Here is a 19,916-nt window from a genome sequence, read left to right as displayed (position 1 = left end):
GAGAAGACTCTTTAGAGTCCCTTGGACTGCAAGGAGATCCAACCAGTCAATCCTAAAGGAAATCAACCCTGAATATTCATTGGAAGGACTGATGCTGAAGCTGAAGTTCCAATACTTTGGCCACCTGATGCAAAGAACTGATTCATTGGAAAAGACCCTGATGCTGGAAAAGACTGAGGGCAGGAGGAGAAGAGGACTTAACAGAGGATGAGATGGTTGGATGGCATCACCGATTCTATGGACATGAGTTTCAGCAAGCTCTGGGAGACGGTGGAGGACAGGGAAGCCTAGTGTGCTGCAGTCCATGGGGTCGTAAAGAGTCAGACACAGCTGAGCAACTGAACAGCAATATAGACGGAAACTTCTGTACATCACAAGGACCCCCAAGGATATAATGTGCTGCCCCAAGCAACTAGCTCGCCTAATGTCCAAGAGATAGGGAGCGCTCAGGTAAAGAAGACCTGGGTCTCTTCACTTCTAGCTCAGTGTTCTTTTCATATTTTATTGAATAAACACTAGCAAATAACAATGATAATCATTTTGCTTAAATACAAATGATTGAGCTTATTTATCTCCTTAATTTTTTAAAAAAACTAAAATGACCATTGATTTTTAAGGGCCCAAAGAGAAAACTCGCTAGACCCTAGCAGGAGATCATTGTTAGCAATGGCAACACTGACACGGAACTACCCAGAGAAAACCATCAGTAGGGTAGATCTGTTTATGACTAAATGGCCCATCAGGCATTCACACAAAACTAGATGCCTGTAAATACTGAATAGAGTGGAGCAGAAACTAAGTGATCAAATTGGTTGTTTGCCGCTGACTCTTAGAAAGAAATACTGAAGATGTACTGACTGTTCCAGAAACACAGGAAAGTCAGAATTGGGAAGAACCACAGAGGCTTGGGGGAGTTGGGCATGCAGGCTGTCCGTGTGTCCACCTGGACTTGCTGTGCATAGCTGTGTCCTTTTCCGTCTCTCTGCCTCATTTTCCTCGCCTGTAAACCTGCGCTTTCCTAGTAGCTCAGATGGTAAAGAATCTGCCTGCAATGCTGGAGACCCGGGTTCAATCCCTGGGTCAGGAAGATCCCCTGAAGAAGGAAATGGCAATCCACTCCAACATTCTTGCCTGGAGAATTCCATGGACAGAGGAGCCTGGCGGGCTACAGTCCATGGGGTCGCAAAAGATCCGGACACAACTGAGAGACTAACACACACACACAAAACCGGGATGATAATAGTTCACTGGGTTATTGGGTAGATTAAATGCAATAGTCCATGCTAAGCGTTTAAAACGGAGCCAGGCACGTAATATCTCTGGTAGTCCACAAGTTATGACTCCACATTCCCAATGCAGGGGGCACCGATTTCATCCCTGGGTGGGTAATAAAGATCCCGGATGCAATGCAGCATGGCCAAAAATAAAACTGTGCCAGGCAGAGAGTAAATACTTAATGTGCGTGTGTGCCAAGTCACTTCAGTTGAGCCCACCTCCTTGTGACCCTATGGACTGCAGCCCACCAGGCTCCTCTGTCCATGGGATGAGTGGGTTGCCATTTCCTTCTCCAAGGGATCCTCCCAACCCAGGGATCAAACCCAGGTCTCCTGCATTACAAACAGATTCCTTTCCCCTCTGAGCCACGAGGGAAGTTGGGAATTGTATAAATGCATTAGAAAAATACATAACAACAGTTATAACCTAGAGGCTGGAACAGGAAAAGCTTTCAATCAACCCTTGTGGCTTTTGCCTTTTCCACTCAGATTGAACTCCAGGCTTGGTTTGCATGCAGGCAACTGTAATTACCTCCACTGTTCCTTCCAAAATTAAAACCACGAAGATCTGTCAACCCTTGATTTTTCTTCCAGGCGTGATTCTGCGGCCTCATGCCCTCCCTGTCTGGGAGGAATCTTTGTTACCACACTTCCTGTTTCCATCAAAGCCTTCAGTCCTCATCACACAGATTGATGCTGCTTGACCAGCAAAGAGTCCCACAGATAACAGGGCCCCAGCTGTTCCATCTGGACTCCCCTGGGATTTCAGAGACTTTCACCTGCATCTCTAGCAACAGATAACCCAGGTCTCTGGAATGAACTTCTACCTCTGAAAGTAACTAGCTGCAATCCTCTCTCTCTCTTCAGCACCCCATTCCCACCCCACTCCATTCCCATTCTCTTAATAAAATGGAACTCCGCTGAGCATCAATTAGGAGCAGAGGGAAAATCCTGTGCTTCACTGGTTTCTTCCCAAACACACTTCTGTAAGCCTGAAACGGTTGCGGCCCAGCCTGCACGTCTCAGGGCCCCCAGAGCTTCTGGAGTTGAGCTTTTGCTTACCCACTGCCAAGTAGGTATTTCCCAGCCCGCCTCTCCTCCCATGGAGACTAGTGGCAACCACCCGGACCCCCCATCCAGGCAACCAAATGTGACATCAAAGGAGCCCCCGAGTGGCCATCTGTCCCTGCCACGCCAATGTTTATGCAATGTGGGCAGGAGAGGGACAGGACGACCAAAGAATCCAGGGCGTCCGGCTCCAACAAACCCAAGGCAGCGACACCCCAGGCCATGTGAGCTACCGAACAGGAGACAGTGGTAAGAAGCCCCCCGTCTAGCTGCAGAGGCTCCTTCTTCTAAAAACATAGCTGCAACTACCTTTTTAATGGTTACCTTTTTTTTTTTTAATTGACAGATAGTTGCTTTACAATACTGTGCTGGTTTCTGCTATCAGTCTGCAACTGTTTGACTTTCTTTCCTGATGGTGTGCAAAAAATGAGCTGGATACATCTCACCTGTGGGCAGGCAGCTAAAAATAAAATCGGCTCCCTAATTTTGCAGTAATTTTGTGATATTTTTCAAATATTATGCATCCTGCCAAAAAGTTCCACTTCAGTATGGTATCTCATGCTGTGCTGACATTACCAGACTCATGAACGGTGAAGTGCTAAGGGGAACTGGCTAAGGCAGAAATGCAGAGATCAGACACGAACCCGGGAGCTTCAGAATTCTAGAATCGTCATCTAAACGCCTCTGCTTTTATCTAGAATGGCAGGTCAAGACGCATGGGAGCAGCCATGGATGTAAAAGCCAGATAAAGCACAGTTCAAGTCCAGGGTCACCATGTCAGGGTGAGTTTGGTGAAGTCACGTGGGTGCCATCAGCTGGACTTGGCCAGGATGCCACGTCCAAGGAGGTGCTGAGGTTCGATCATGGGCTCTACTGAGACCAGCGAGCAGAAAGCCAGGCACACAGCACATGCTCGATGTATGTGGACCCTTCTCTGCAGCATCTTCGGTTCCAGCCCCGTCCTCTCTCTGGGACCTTGAGGTGAGACACACCCAGGAGGCAAAGCATGTCTGAATCTCTTTGCCAAAAAGGAGAGGTCACCATGAACAGTGGGGCTGACCACCAGCTCGAACTGAACACACAAACTCTGCTGAAGCACGTCATTATTATCATTCATATGGGGAAGAAAGCACATCAAGTGCTTTCACCTACCATTTTCATGAAGTCTGTCAAACCACATCCCAAGAATTGGAAGAGAGACCGCATTATTCATCACATAAATCTGCTTCCATTCTCCCAGTGGGGGAAGACGGCTAACCACCGTGCTTGAAGCCAAAAGATGATCCATCCACCCTGTGATTCAGCTTGAACAGCTGCAGCGTGAAAACGCCACACGAGCTCACCCAAAAGTGGGCTGATGATTTTTAGATTTGCCCCCTCGCTTATCTTATTTTTTTCAAGTCTGTTCCTTGACCTCGACTTCCCTTCATTCATAGAACCGGGAAACAACCGTGGCATTTCTCTGGACAGCGTGGGCCAGGTTATGATGCATCTCTGAAGAATCAGATCAGCACACGCGTACTCTGTGGTTCCGGGCACCATCACAGCACTCAAGGATTTACAGTTGAGTTGAGAGGAAAAAAAGATTAAAAAGGCAACATCTGACTAGTAATACGGGGCACTGAGGGGGAAAAAATGATTCGGGGCTGGAAGAGACTGGAAAGGCAGCAAGGAGGAGGTGGGCTGACACTGATTCCGAAAGACAGCTGGGGGGAGGTCACCGGAGGGGGAGATGGAACGGACACTCGCCCGGAGACAGGACTTGGTAAGGCTGTTTAGAGCTCAGCTGGGCCAATTAGCCACTCATCAAACAAGCATTTACACAACAGCCTGTGGCAGTCCGGAGAAGGCAATGGCACCCCACTCCAGTACTCTTGCCTGGAAAATCCCATGGACGGAGGAGCCTGGTAGGCTACAGTCCATGGGGTTGCTAAGAGTTGGACATGACTGAATGACTTCACTTTCACTTTTCACTTTCATGCACTGGAGAAGGAAATGGCAACCCACTCCAGTGTTCTTGCCTGAAGAATCCCAGGGACGGGGGAGCCTGGTGGGCTGCCGTCTATGGGGTGGCACAGGGTCGGACACAACTGAAGCGACTTAGCAGCAGAAGCAGCAGCAGCTGTGGCAGTCACTCTAACCCACAATGAGGCAAATATACAGGAGAGGACGACCAGCCCTACCTTGGAGAGACACACGGGAGCCTTCAGGGAATCAGGCAACTGTGGTTCAAATCCTCTCTCCTCCTTTCCTAACGCTGTCACTTGGAACAAGTTCCTTAACCCAGAGATGAGAACTCACGCTTAAGTTACTTAGTGGAAGAAGTTTCACAGAAAACCAGTTGGGGAGTGGGAGAAAGAGGCCACCAGAGCTCTCTGGAGACAGGACAGGGAAAACTTCAAGAGTCTGCCTGAAATACCCGCACCCAGCTCTGGCTAAGGATTGCCTCAAGGGACAAGGACTCCATGGTCAAAGGCGCAGCAAGCCTCGAGGCCGGCTCGCCAACAAAGAGAAGGGAAGGCTGGCTTATGGAGTGAAAGCATGGGGGGAAGCTGATTTGCACATAAGACAACGTGGATCCAAACAGGCGGGACAGAGCACAGGCGACATGTGCCTCAGAGGGTTAAATGTTGTTTTCATCATTGTTGTTTATATTATTTACCCCTTAATAAAAAGCCAGCAACCCAACTATGACAATGCAATGGGATTCAAAGGAGAGCAAGAGGTCTGTAGGCTGCCCTGTGCTAAGGCTGCCAGTCTGGATCCAGGTGTGGCCAGAACAGGTAGGACAGGAAGAACAGGTCAGAGCAAGACCTGCAGAGGAGAGCCCGAGATGCTGGTGGGCAGTAAACTGCAGGGATCAGGAGGCAAAAGTGCGCAGCCATTGCAAAAGAAAGAAACAGAACGACCAGAGGATCCAGCAATCCCACATGTGGGTATTTACCCAAAATAAATGAAAGCAGGATCCCAAAGAGACATGAGCCAGCCCATGTTCACTGCAGCATTACTCACAGTAGCCAAGATGGGGACACCACCCAAAGGTTCAACAATGGAGGAAGGCGGGGAAAAGGCAGTACACACACGAATATTACTCAGCCTTAAAAAAGAAGGAAATCCTGCATATGCCACAGCATGGATGAACCCTAAGAACACTGTGCTGTTTGAAATAAGCCAGTCCCAGAAAGACAAATGTTGCATGCTTCCACTTACATGCTGCTAAGTCACTTCAGTCATGTCCGACTCTGTGCGACCCCATAGACGGCAGCCCACCAGGCATCCCCGTCCCTGGGATTCTCCAGGCAAGAACACTGGAGTGGGTTGCCATTTCCTTCTCCAATGCATGAAAGTGAAAAGTCAAAGTGAAGTCGCTCAGTCATGTCCAACTCTTAGCGACCTCACGGACTGCAGCCTACTAGGCTCCTCTATCCATGGGATTTTCCAGGCAAGAGTACTGGAGTGGTGTGCCATTGGTTATCTAAAATAGTGAAACTCATCATGAAAGCAAAGGCTAGAATGGGGGATGCCAGGGGCTGGAGGGAAGGGGGATGAGGAGGTGCAAATCAACGGGTATTAAATCTCAGGTATGCCAGGTGAGCAAGTTCTAGAGACTCACTGTAAAATACCGCACCTACTGCTAATACTGTACTGAACACTTAAAAATCTGATCAGAGGGTAGGTTGCGTGCTGTGTTCTTATTACAGTAAAAAAAAAAAAAAATTTTTTTTTAATTGCAGGGCTCATGCCTCAGGAAGCATCGGTGATTCAGCCTCTCCATCAAGTTGGAGATCCCTTATTTGTTCAGATCCTAGATCAACTGGCATAGGACCCAAATCTGATCACTGTTAAACAGTAGAGCATTATGTCACTTACTAACAAGGCTTGAGTGGCTACATTGATGGGAGGAAAGCAAGCGTGTTTGCTTGTTGTTTCTTATGTTTGTTTGTTGTTGTTGGCCATGCCATGTGGCATGTGGGATCTTAGTTCTCCAACCCAGGATCGAACCCAAGCCCCTGCCATGGAAGCATGGAGTCTTCCCATGGAAGCATGGGACTGCCAGGAAGTCCCTGGAGGAAGGCAAGCATGGAAAGAATAACTGTACGTGTATAGTTAGAAAGCCCCCTTTGGTCTAAACCATCCTCGCCCAGTGACGTTAAGTGGGAGATGTTGCTCAGGGCAGACGACACTGTCCCCACGTGGCAGAGGAACTTTAGAGCCACGATTCCCCTTTTGCTGGACTTCCTAGAAGAGTCTCAGGCCACACATGGGAGGCAGGAAAGGTGTCTGTTCCACAGATTTCTTTTCTCCAAGTGCCTGTAAACCAGACACTTTTCCCACCTGGATCCTTCCAGCAGGAAGCCCCTTGCCTCTCAAGCAATGATGGGACCCCATCTGGGCACAGCAGTGAAGGCCACATGAAGTACCCCACTGCAACCAAACCTACTTCCCAGTTCAGGCGAAGAGTCAACCTCCCTGTTCCAAGGAACCTGATCTCATGCACAACAGCCCCAGAAAAACCCCATCTGCTACCAAGCTTTCCCAGCTGCTCTCCAAATCGATTCTTTCTTCCCCTTTTCTGGTGTCACGAGGGCAGGCAAAGAAAAAGTCAGGAAAACAAAGGTAGGAAGGTTATCCCCGAAAGTCTCTAAAATTATGTAATCTGAAAATCAATGGGAACCTTCTTCCTCACGACTCAAGGTGGAAGGAATCAGTGCATGTATGGAGGCTCCCAAAGGGCAGACCCAGCCGGCTCACAGTGGTCCTGACTTGGGGTGCGCCCCCACCACCTCATCATCAAGCCCCAAAGACTGGCCTGTCCATGTGGATGATCCAAGAAGAAAGGGCCCCTAAGTGGCCCAGACAGTAAAGAATCTGCCTGCAATGCAGGAGACCCAGGTTCAATCCCTAGGTCAGGAAGATCCCTTGGAGAAGGGAATGGCAAACCACTCCAGGATTCTTGCCTGAAGAATCCTGTGGACAGAGGACCCTGACGAGCTGCAGTCCAGGGGTCCTTGAGTCGCCAAAGAGTAGGACATGACTGAGCGATTAACCCTTTCACTTTCAAGCATCAGGAAGTTCCCAGAAAATCTGTTTCAAAGTCTCAGTTTCTGAGCAGGTAGAATCAGAAGCCCTCTTCTCATCAAAACAGATAATGAAACTTCTATCATCCTGAATAGGTGGATTTCGACAGATCCTAAGACAAGAAGGACTTTAAAGGCTTGCCTACTCATGTCCCAGTGTTCTGAAAACACTCCACTTACCCCATCCCAAACAGGAGAGGCTTCTCAAGATCTCCAAACGTGCCATCCACAGCTCATGTCCTAGGTGAGAGGCTAGGACCCAGAGCCATCATACCCCAAGAGACCAGCCCCCCTGCTCCTGGCTTCGGGTCTAGAGGGGTGGGGCTCAGCCCACTGTGGTTCTACCCACAAGAACAGACAGAGGAAAGCAATGGGTTTTATGATCACCTTTCATATTCCTCTAGAGGTTACAAGATCTTCCTTGGAAACCTCATTGTGATAACTTAGGAAAAGTACCTCATATGTTGTAGATGGGCTTCCCTCATAGCTCGGTCGGTAAAGAATCTTCCTGCGATGCAGGAGACCGGAGTTCAATTCCTGGGTTGGGAAGATCCCTTGGAGAAGGAAATGGCAACCCACTCCAGTGTCCTCGCCTGAAGAATCCCATTGGCAGAGGAGCCTGGCGGGCTGCAGTCCATGGGGCCGCAAGAGTCGGACACAACTGAGCGACTAAACCACCACCACCACCATGTTATAGATACTCAATAAATCAGTATTTAGTATTCATAGTCTAACAAGGAATTTGTATTTGAATAATCAAGGAAGCATTTGCGTGTATGCTAAGTCGCTTCAGTTGTGTCCAACTCTGTGCAACACTATGGACTGTAGCCCACCAGGCTCCTCTGTCCATGGAATTCTCCAGACAAGAATACCGGAGTGGGTTGCCATGCCCTCCTCCAGATCTTCCCAACCCAGGGGTCGAACCTTCATTTCATACGTCTCCTGCACTGGCAGGCAGATTCTTTACCATTAGCACCACCTTCACTTACCAGGCGCTTATACCACTATGGCTTCATACAAAGCACTTTGGCCATGGTTATTCTTGCCCGCCAAAATCTCATAATTTATGAAAGCCTGAATTGTCAAACACTGGAGCATATGAGTCCAAAGTACTGCATGAGGTACTATGACCTAGCTCAAGAGCTTACAAATCCATCCAGAACAATTAAAAAAGACAGCTTTCCAAAAGTGATGACCTCTCACCCTCAAGTTTCACCAATGAATGGTATGCTAATACTTTGTTTTCAAGTAAGGAATCAAAATAAACTAGGGAAGCAGTGCTGCAAAATACTTAGGAAGACTATGGGCCCTCTTGTTCTCTGTTCTCGTAAAAACACCAACTAAAACAAACAGCAGCTCCTGTGCTGTTACTCAGCCCTCAGGGTCATAGCAGACAGGCCAGGTCAAGGGCAGCTGGTTAATCAATCTGCTGACTTGGAAAATAGCCCCACGGCGAAGGCCAATTCACTCCGCAAAATGTAAACCAAGACTTGCTCCTTGGGCGGAATAGCAAATGATGTTGGCATCACACCATAAAGCCTTTCTCCAGCTCACAATCCTTCCCCCTGCCCAGCTCAGCCCATTGCAACACTGGATGCCTAAATAAATCTTAAGTAATTATGCCACAGATTCTCCCAGGATCTATTCAGAGGAGAAACCCCAGGGAGAACAAACAGCTTGAGTTTGGAGACTTCAATAATGCTACAGTCCTTTGTGCAGGAATATTACCTGGCCAACCTCCTCCGCCCTTTGCTCTTCATTTCTCTCCTTGGTTAAGAAGTCAGCAGTAGCATTCAACGATCCATATCTCCCCGCAAAGCATGGACGAACTCCAAGCCCGGGAAGAGGATGCTCAGAAACTCCGGTGGAAATACGAAATCAATGTGGCAATCAACCCCAAGCATCTCCCAGCTAAATTCTGTAGTAACGAAAGTTAACAAACTTTGCCTTCAAAGGAGCAACCCCACTGACTTACATCTCAAGTTCTGAGCTTTGTACCCATTTCATTCGTACTCTGTGTGTGTTAGTCGCGTCTGACTCTTTGCAACTCCATAGACTGTAGCCCGCCAGCCTCCTCTATTCATGGGATTCTCCAGGCAAGAATACTGGAGTGCGTTGCCATTTCCTTCTCCACATTTGTACCCTGTGTGTGTTAGTCGCCTAGTCGTGTCCGACTCTTTGTGACCTCATGGACTGTAGCCCGCCATGTTCCTCTGTCCATGGGATTCTCCAGGCAAAAATACTGGAATGGGTTCCCGTTTCCTCCTCCAGAGGATCTTTTCGACCCAAGGATCAAACCCAGGTCTCCTGTACTGCAGGCAGATTCTTCACCATCTGAGCTACCAGGGAAGCCCTGATGTATACTCTAAAGACAGCCCAAAAAAAGCAAGAAAGAAAGGGAGGGAATTAGAAGAGAGCAGTTAGACTCTCAAGGAGGTGAAATGAGCTGAAGGAAAACATACAGTAATCCCAGGAAGGTGACGATGGTGAGAGTTGCACAACAGTGTGTGTGCACTTAGTGCCGCTGAACGGTACGTGTGTGCTCGAAGTTGCTTCAGTCGTGTCTGATTCTTTGCGACCCTTAGGGATTACAGCCTGCCAGGTTCCTTTATCCATGGGATTCTCCAGGGAACAATACTGGAGTCAGTTGCCATGTCCTTGTCCAGGGAATCTTCCTGACCCAGGGACAGAACCAGAGTCTCTTATGTCTCCTGTATTGGCAGGAGGGTTCCTTACCACTAGAGCCACCTTATAGTATAGATATCAGAAAATGTGGTGGAAATACAAAATCAAGGTAGTGTTCATCAGCCAACCATCTCCCACCATATTGAAATAGTATGTTGTAGATTATGTCACTTTTTCCACAATTAAAAAAAAAAAATTTAATTAAAAAAAAAAAAGTGGAGGGGGAAATGTACAGTCAGTTTACTATCAATTCACTGGGATAAGATGAAAATATGGAAAGGGACCCTGATAATTCCACTTGCCCGGAATTAAAAAAAAAGAATGATAGAAGTGGTTTTGTTTCATGCTATTGCAATACCCGTTCACATTTCTGGAAGGAAGGCACCCGCAGAACTGTGACCTTGCACAACAGTAGCAGAGGAAAACACTCCTCAGACTACAACTGACGATCCACTGTGTGTGTGCCAAACCGCGAGACGGGTCCCTTACGTGAAAACTCAGAGGAATCTCACGAAGGCCCCCGAAGTAGTTTTCAGACCTCTCTCTCACAGTAGGGGACCCACAGGCTCAGAGAGGTTAGGTAATTTCCCCAGGGCCACACAGCTACAACTGAGAGCAGGAATTCAAACCCAGCTCTTTCTGACTCCAAAGTTATTGTTCTTACACGACCACCACATACTCAGAAAGATTTTCTGAGGAAACTTTAAAATGCCAAGGCTCATGCATTAAATATGAACCAAACTGAAACATTTTCCCTCAGTCATTACAACAAATTTGCTCTGGCTCAGTACAAAGTAAACTTGTTAAGTGGGTTGAAATCACCTTCAATTCACATTAAATTATCAGTAAGTCTTGGGTGAATTCTAGTAAGATGTTTCCAAAACAATTTCACAGGGTGTGTCCCAGTGAATATGCAAAACCCACCCTACAACAATTTGCTCCAACAGGTATGATACTCAGGAACACAAGCTATGTTTTACTAAAACTGGAAAACATTACGTCAAAGACACATAAATATACAGTATCTTCCTCCATACAACTAGGAGACTCAGTTATTTAGTTTTAAAGGCTCTTGAAATCTTTTTTGACAGAGTTCCATAGGGCACAATTTTTTAAATGCATGTAAACTTACAATAAGTTGTATTTGTTTATGCTTCATTTAAAATATAAACAAAACCAAAGTTAGGTCTTTCAAAAATGAATAAAACTGATAATACACTAGCAAGGTTGATCAAAAAAGAAAAAAGGCACAAATAACCAATTCCAGAAATGAAAAAGGAAACACTTCTACAGATGCTGTACTCTTGAAAATTATTATGAAAGGATATTATCTGTAACTTTATATAAATAAGTTTAAGATGAAATGGGAAAATCCCTATTAAAAAGAAAACAAAACTCGTTACTAAAAACAAGATCATCTTAATAGCCTTACTTCTACAGAATAAACTGAACTTGCAATAATAAAAAAAATAAAATCCAAGAACTTCCTTGGCAGTCCAAGGGTTAAGACTCCACAATGCCAATGAAAGAGGGGCAGGTTCAATCCCTGTCAGAGAACTGAGATCCCACACGTCCTGAGGGGCAGCCAAACAATATAAACAAATAAATAAGATAAAATTCAAATATCCAGAGCCCATCCAGGTATGGGCGAGGTATAGCGACCACAAGAAAACAATGATACAGAAGCTGTGACACCTGCAAGGTCATACAGCGTAATTAATACACGTTTCAAATAGCTTCACGATGATGTCCCCAGACAGTCCCATGTGAGAGTGTCTAGAAACCTTTCTGAATAATATATTCCCCCTTCCCTAGCTGAGGATTACTGTTCCATAAAACTCCACAAACAAGGGTCTATTAGTCAGTGTTAGCAGCATTATCACGAGATCGAGTCTGGTTGTCTTTCCTGTTGAGTAAGTTACTAAAGGCTCCTTGGCAGGGTAGGAGGAGTCAGCATCAAGTTCATTCCCACCTGCATGTTCTTTCTTGAGCCCACAACAAGCAAGAAAGCAGGGCTCCAGCAGCCCAGACCATGCCTCCAGTTGTTTTTCCCTGGCACATGTGCGTGATCATGCCCACTAGCTAAGTCATGACTGACTCTTTGCAACTCCATGGACGTACCCTCTGTAGCCAGGCTCCTCTGTCCGTGGGATTCTCCAGGCAAGAATACTGGAGTGGGTTGCCATTTCCTCCTCCAGGGGAATCTTCTCGACCCAGGGATCGAACCCCCAGGTCTCCTGCATTAGCAGGAGGATTCTTTACCACTGAGCCACCTAGGAAGCCCAGCATGTGTCTAGATTGGTTTAAAAGTAATTTCATTCTAGTTCTGTATCATAAACTTCGAGAAAGCTAAAGGGTGAAAGTAAACGAAGGCTAAAACTGTGGGCACAGCATCCCGTCCCCCAAGCCCCGAAGTTCAGCTGGAAGGTGGGCTGGGGAAGTCAGGCTGGTCCTTTCTGGCATTAGAACAACAGAATCGGCCGCTAACATCCCCCCAAGTCACACCCACCCCAGAACCTGGAGAAGCCCTTACAAAATAAAACTTGGTTTTCTACAAATATAATAAGATCCACACATTCATTCGCCTTCGCTTCTGGCTCAGAGAGCAGGACAATTCTCTAAAAATTCTTACAAAAGATCAGCTTACAACACACACACACACACACACACACACACACAGCTCCCACTGCTCTGCACTAACCTGTTGATCAGATACGAAATAGATGACACAGATAACAGTTAACCCCCAGGCCTCCACCTAACCAACCCTGCAGTAAGGAAACACTACACAGGTCAAAATAAAGCTCCTTGAGGGGCTGAAAATAAAACCTAAAGAATGCCCGCATTTGTCCAAGTTTATCCTCTGCTGAGACAAGTGAAGCGTCTCTTGCAATCAACCCAACCTCATGCCACCCTCCACCCAAACTTCCTCTCCCCACCCCACCCGAAATCGACTTGGGCAATCAATCTAAAGACAAGTCAGCTGCCACAGAAAACTAACATTTTTCAAGGAAAAAAGTTCCACATAAATAAACAACACCTCAATAGCCAGAAACCCTGGAACTGTACTCACTCAATCAGACAGAATTAATGAGAAACGTAGACTTCCCAGGCTTCACTCCAGAATTCCCACCCAGGAGCCTGTTAGCACCACAGCTTCGGAATATTCCTTCGGAAGTTTTTGTCACTTAAAATCCCGAGACTTTCACGGGGTTCATTTTCAAAGACGTGGACACTGAACGCGCGGCAGGGCAGCCTGAGACACGGCGCATCTTTGGTGGATAACAGGATCCCACCATCTCCTTCCAGAACCCAGATTCAGTGAGATCCTCGGTTACACACGGGGCGAGCGCGGAAGGGGGTGGGGGATGAATCGCTTTCAAAACCCCGAACCCCTTTCCCCACGAACCAGAACCCACTTGGTGGTGTCCCCGGGCAGCCCCAGCGCAGCGCGGAGACGCGCCCCGCCGATCCCGGGCGCACAGGTCCCCGCGCGGCAGCTGCGGAGCCCGGGTTCCCATCCGGCCTCTCGCCGCCCAGGGCTGGCCCACACCTCCCAACACAAAGAAATATGCCGATGAAAAGAACCGGGTTTGAAATTCAAGCTCACCGTCGCTCAGCGAGGCGCACATGCCGCTCGCGTCTTGCTTCCCATCTCTCAGAACTTCCAGTAACAGAAATGAGGAAGCAGCCAGCCTTCCCCGGGCTCCAGGCGGTGGGAGTGGGCGTTACCTTGTGAAGTTTCGTGCTGTGATGAATCTGGTCATTTGGGTGTGTAGAAGAGGGTTTGTGGCTCCTCCCCGCACACCGTCGCCTCCCTCCTCTCCGCCTCCTCCAATTCGTCTCCCCTTTGGTGTGCGCAACGCCGTGGACTCCCCAGCGCCCAGCTCCTCGCATCCTTTGGGGAAATTAATTCCTAACAGATTTTACCCATTTTACAGACGAACCTGGTCGCCCTGCAGAAAGTCTATTTTTCGAAAGCACGTGGCAAGAAAGCAGTGCCTCTTATCGGATTTAAGAGGCTATAAATCTTAAATAACTGCGCAGTACCCGCTCTTTCCCGGCAGGAACATGGGTAGTTCAGCAAGTGGAGACCTAATTTTATGAATATCTAGTTTAAAAGAGTCGAGGACAGAAAAAAAAAAAAAAAAAACACTTTCAGCTGCTTGTTTTTCCTTTAAAGCCTATTACAAAATATTTCAGGTATACAAAAATATATTTGAAAATAATATAATGAACCAGACAGCTTAAAATTCCCAGTCTTGTTGGGAACTCCTCCCTGAAATGCACCCCCCTGCCCCTCCTCTTTGAAATATAACTGCTGTTAATTTGATTTCCCATGAGCAATTTCTATATCACAGTTTCTAAAAATTCTAAAGGACATAAGCCAACAAAGCTCACGTGAAAGCAGTCCAGTGGTATCTTTCAGCTGGGCTTGCTCTTGGTTCCCAAACAAAAGTTCACTTAAATAAAACTTTAAAAGGACCACACATGAAATGAAGCCTCAGGTGGCCAGTTAAAGAGAAGGAAAGAAATCACAGTATAAGAAAATAGGATATCTGGAATGACAAGCAAGAGGCCCTGTCTGAAAGAGTTGAAGCATTCATGGATGAAATTGATAGATTAATAGCACATTATCATTTTACAAGGTTAAGAGCTGTGTTAAAAGCCAAGGATACTGACCCACTGCTGCAAGGGACTTTTTTCAAACAAACAGGCTACAGAAATAGAAACACAACATTCATCATTAAAGAGGTCGTAATTGCTCAAGTGCCTGTCAGAGATACAGGCTGGGAGCAGTTACTCAGAAAAGGGAATTTTCAAGATAATCATGATAAAAATCAAAATGGTAAAAACCACAATCCGGTCAAAACTGATTCAAAAATGAGTAAGAAGTAGATGCCTAGTTGATTTATATATTCCCAGTACCTTGCTGAGAAGCTGCTGCTCTGTGCGACCCCATAGATGGCAGCCCACCAGGCTCCCCTGTCCCTGGGATTCTCCAGGCAAAAACACTGGAGTGGGTTGCCATTTCCCTCTCCGATGTATGAAAGTGAAAAGTAAAAGTGAAGCTGCTCAGTTGTGTCCGACCCTCAGCGACCCCATGGAAAGCTAGCATAAGTATACATTTAAAGACTGTCTGATAAATGACGCAAACAACCAAGAGAATGCTCATGAAGACTTCTGAAGGAGCAGAATGAGAAAGGAAAGCAGTGGTCCTGGATGTGGATAGTGGTTTTGGTCCCGGATTTGGATAATGGTCCTTACCAAAAGGTGACTTCCCTTAAGGGGATATTTAGCAGTATTGGAGACACAACTTGGGGGTACAATTAGCATCTAATAGGTGTCAGTCAAGGATGCTGCTAAGCACCCTAAAATGCACAGGAAAGCCCCCTTCAACAAAGGGTTATGCAGCCCAAGAAAACAATAGTGCTTGCTATTGTCAGCAAGACCCTGACAGAGGTCTTGCTATCCACTGTCACTTAATGGACATTCCATCTATGATCACCAATATTATAAAGAGACTCTCCTGGGGCTTATGACAATACACAACAGCATTTCTCCTTCCTTCCCATTGTGTAGCATTTGATGACTGATGGCTGTCGTGTGAGCTCAGAAGAAACTGGGCACTGGGGTCAGATCAGGAAAAAAGTTTACCGATTTGGGGTTCATGCAACTCACAAAACCAACTTCTGTTGAATTTGGATGAAGATAATCAAGAGAGGGTTGAGAGGAAGATGACAGAAAGCCAGGATATCAGCTTGAGAATCATTGCATGGCTGGGCAAGGAGGCATCGGGTGCAAAGTGAAAGAGTTGTGAAAGATACACAGGGTCGGGCTTATCCCGGTCACATCAGTCATCTCTGTATAGACAGTCACTAGCTGGAGACACTCCACTGAGAACAGGAAGGAGGTTTAATCTCATTACAGCTTACCGAAAAGCAAGTTACAAATCACTTACAGCAAAAAGAATGTAAGCATCACAAAGTCTACCTCTTTCCTACAGGTTTTTCTGGTCTCATCATTACCTAAGAAGTATTGAACACTTCTTTTAACTAGGATGCCATATGTTTTTTTCTCCTTTCTTGAATAAGAAAGAGATTCGTTGTTGTTGTTCAGAGGTGTGAGGGGTGGGTGCGAGGGGGCAGTGGGTGTGCTCATTTTGAATCCCCCTTAAAACCTAGCAGATGGCAGGTTCTCAATAAATGGACGTGGGATTAAACTGAAGGAGTCCCCACTTTACTACCCACCTCTCAGGTCAGAAAAGAGAGTCCCCTATAGTTGCTTCTGGCAGAAATCCACGGGGCACCAGGGGGTTCGAGAGTCTGAATGATCTGACAGCACATGAAGAATCTGCTGACTGCGTTCAGCGGCTGACAGATTGCCAAAGACCTGACATGGGTGACCAGGGCGAGCCCAGACCAAGATCAGAGCCTGAGCAGTTCCCAAGCGGCGGCCACTGGCCTCCCAGAGAGGTGTCTCTTTGCACCACAGCGCTTACTCCCACAACAGAAGAAGAGTACCAGGCTGTGGGTCCCCCACAAGCCACGTGACGAGCTGATGACAAAAGACACTTGAGCCCTCCTTAAGGTACCAACTCCTGAGCCTGCAGTCTCTAAAGCCACTCATTTTGCTTTTCAAGATTCATATGAATTTAGGAAAAGAACAAGTAAGCACAGTTCTGAGCCCTACACAAGCAATGAACTCAGGCATCAACAGGCAACACTTCTGTAACAGAGAAATACAACCAGTAGAGGGCACCCAACTGACTTTTGTTTTTACCAGTCATCTGGGGTCAGGATAAACCTGGAGACGATATTAAATGAAACCAGTTACAAGAGTAATCTACCACAAGTGGGGAAAAAAGAAAGATTTACCTAAAAACCAGTTTGAAAAAAATCTACAAGCCATGACACCCTTATATGGTATTTATACTGCTTGTGGATATCTATACAGGAGCTAGCTAAACTGACATAATTATAATTAATTAATCAGTTAATACATGTTGGAAACAATATTTGATATGTGGGGAAGAAAGCCACAAAGGGTTAAACGTCTCTCTTCTTTGTCAGCTGAATTTACACTCAGGAATTTACACTCAGAAAAAATTTTTTTCTTAATTTTCCCCAAAGATTTTACTGGGTCTTTATCTTGCTATTTTGCTTATTAGACCTATAATACCTGGCTTTTAAAATTCCTTTGAAATTGTGTTCTCAACGACACAAATGCTCTTCTTAAACAAGATTCTTCTGGATGAGCTATTCAAGGGTCTTCAAAACCAACTTGCTCAGGAATCAAAGCAGCTTAACCCCAAATCATTGTAATCGGCTGAGCTGAAAAGATCTGCAAAGTTGATATTAGTGCCTGCAGTGAGCGCTCTGCCACTCTCCCCGGTCTAAATCTGGAGCTAGGAAGGAGGGCTAAGGTACCAAGTGCTCACACCAACCTGCGGTCACCTGTATTACCCTGAGTCAGCAACAAAGCTGGGGAGAAAGTGCTCCTTAGGTGAGGTGAAGCCCAACTGAGGTGTTAATTAACACCGTCAAATATTCTGAATCCAAATAAAATGATTCCCCAGCACAGGTACAGATCTAAACACAGATCCAGTTAATCCTATGATGTCACTAGGGAAATTCAGAAGCTTATTCACAAATACATTTCACAGTTGACTGACGTCTGATTGCCAAAATCAATTTTTTAATGTTTGAAACTGATTGAAAGTCTAAATATGGATCCATCTCACCCAGCCCGCTTGGTGATCTGAGGATGCGTTCAGGGACACTGACATGTTTGAAAACCCTTGATTCAGCCCTGGACGAGCGAGGCCTTCCTTCTCTCTGAGAAGAAACCAAAGCCCACCCTTTCAATGTCTTGTCTTGTCTTGATGTGCAAGTGAAAGTGAAAAGTGTCAGTCGCTCAGTTGACTCTCTGTGACCCCATGGACTGTAGCCCACCAGGCTCCTCTGTCCATGGGATTCTCCAGGCAAGAATACTGGAGTGGGTTACCATGGCCTCCTCCAGGGGATCTTCCCAACCCAGGGATGGAACCCGGGTCTCCTGCATGGCAGACGGATTCTTTACCATCTGAGCCACCAGGGAAGCCCATGATGTGCAAAGCCCTCATTAAACTTGATTTGATAAAAGAATGTTTTATGACTACACTTTGCACCAACCAAACTGTGAGGCTCTTTCTTTCCTTTTACTCTTTCTTGAAGTGCTTATATTGTTGTTGTTGTTTAGTTGCTAAATCATGTCCGACTCTTTTGCAACCCCATGGACCCACCAGGCTCCTCTGTCCATGGGATTTCCCAGGCAAGAATACTCGAACGGGTTGCCATTTCCTTCCCCAGAAAAACTCTTGACATCATTTTTGCTATCTGAAAACTGAATGCAAAATCAATTAGTGGAAATATTCCTGAAAAATACACCATCTGCCGAAAAAGGCATGCAAACTCTAATAGCCTTTAAAGGCCACCTCCAGGATACACTGCAGTGACTGTGCGGCAAGTTCCTTGAAATCCAAAGGCTTCAATTTCCTCAACCATATAAATGATGGTGTTCAAATTAATTTTCTCTGACTTCCCAGCTCTAGCTTCCAATTAGATGTTTCCATGACTTTAAAATTCCCATTGGCTTTCATTGCCCCAAATTACATTTCTTTACAGAACCACTTTTATCTCACATGCCAAGGCTAAGAGTTTCAGGACTCCAGTGGTGATTGACGTAACTAAACCCGGACTTGTAACTGGAAGGGTGAAGGGGAGAGGGGAGGAGGGGTAGCCAGCGGAAAGAGGGAACAAGGAGGACAGAGGACGAGTCCATGAGCTCTCAGCCCCTATTAGCTTCACCCACACAGAGCCCAGTGCTGTCCCGCCCCCACACACACTGTGAGGCAGTTGGTTCCAAGGTCTCCAAGCGCCTTGCACAAGAGATGCATGTGGTTCGTGGGGGTGAGAGCATCTGGGTTCTCACTGGTGTGGGATCTTTTAGGCATTTCTCTGCTCAACAGCGATAAACAATAACAATTATTATTGGCACAAATAGTCACATCACTGCTGAGTAACGAATGTACCAAGATAAGAAGTCAAGCTGTAATTTCAGTCCTGCTATCTTTCCAAAGAACATGCAGCCAAGATAACCTTACCATTCAGCACGATAGCCTCCTGCAAAAGCTGGGGCAGGGAGTGTTCTCACTGGGGAGGCCTCCTTTGCTCACAGGAGGTGCAAAAACAGGCAGTAAGAAGACCTACTTCAAGTCCAGGCTCCACTAACAACCAGGTAAGTGACTTAAAGTAAACCCTCCAGTTTCTTCAGTAAAATGGGAAGTTGACATAGATGCCTTTGACAATGGGTGGGATGGGCTAACAGGCTTTGTAGGAGCACATGCCTAATATTTTCCCTAAACGGTAAAGGGTGCAACATAGGCAAAGATATGTCAATCAGGAAATAAGCCAAGCCTGCTTCTCAAGCTGTTTTAGTGGTTAGAATGTTTTTGATGTTTTTCTGTTGATATTGTTATTTTGGTCATGGATATAGATAGTGCAGTTGAGACATGAGCTTCCCTCATGCTCAGTGGTAAAGACTCCACCTGCCAATGCAGGAGACACAGGTTCGATCTCTGGGCAGGGAAGATCCCCTAGAGAAGAGAATGGCAACCCACTCCAGTATTCTTGCCTGAGAAATCCCACAGACAGAGGAGCCTGGCGGGCTACAGTCCAGGGGGTTACAGAAGAATCAGATACGCCTCAGTGACTAAAAAACAACACAATTGAGACTAGTCACATGCTGAATGAGAGAGTGGGGCCCCTTC

At 46.4% G+C, this 19,916-nt stretch overlaps 1 protein-coding gene across 5 annotated transcripts in view; it reads right to left on the bottom strand.

The window, feature by feature from the left end:
• TIAM1 (T cell lymphoma invasion and metastasis 1) overlaps positions 1–19,916 on the bottom strand; it is a 465,511-nt gene that overhangs the window by 226,370 nt on the left and 219,225 nt on the right. For 2 of the 5 annotated variants that reach the window (XM_027538994.1, XM_027538837.1), the window contains exon 1: positions 13,716–13,867. The exons of 2 other annotated variants lie outside the window; for them this stretch is intronic. The gene's annotated coding sequence lies outside the window, so the exon portion shown is untranslated. Of the gene's footprint in view, positions 1–9,148; positions 9,280–13,715; positions 13,868–19,916 lie in introns of those variants that run through there. One more of the 5 variants, XM_027539081.1, reaches the window with a different exon arrangement.

Source organism: Bos indicus x Bos taurus, chromosome 1 (assembly GCF_003369695.1).
Source record: "Bos indicus x Bos taurus breed Angus x Brahman F1 hybrid chromosome 1, Bos_hybrid_MaternalHap_v2.0, whole genome shotgun sequence".
In the NCBI taxonomy this organism is placed as follows: domain Eukaryota; kingdom Metazoa; phylum Chordata; class Mammalia; order Artiodactyla; family Bovidae; genus Bos; species Bos indicus x Bos taurus.
The sequence above is the reverse complement of the archived record's forward strand: the minus strand, read 5'-3'. Positions and strand labels throughout refer to the sequence as shown.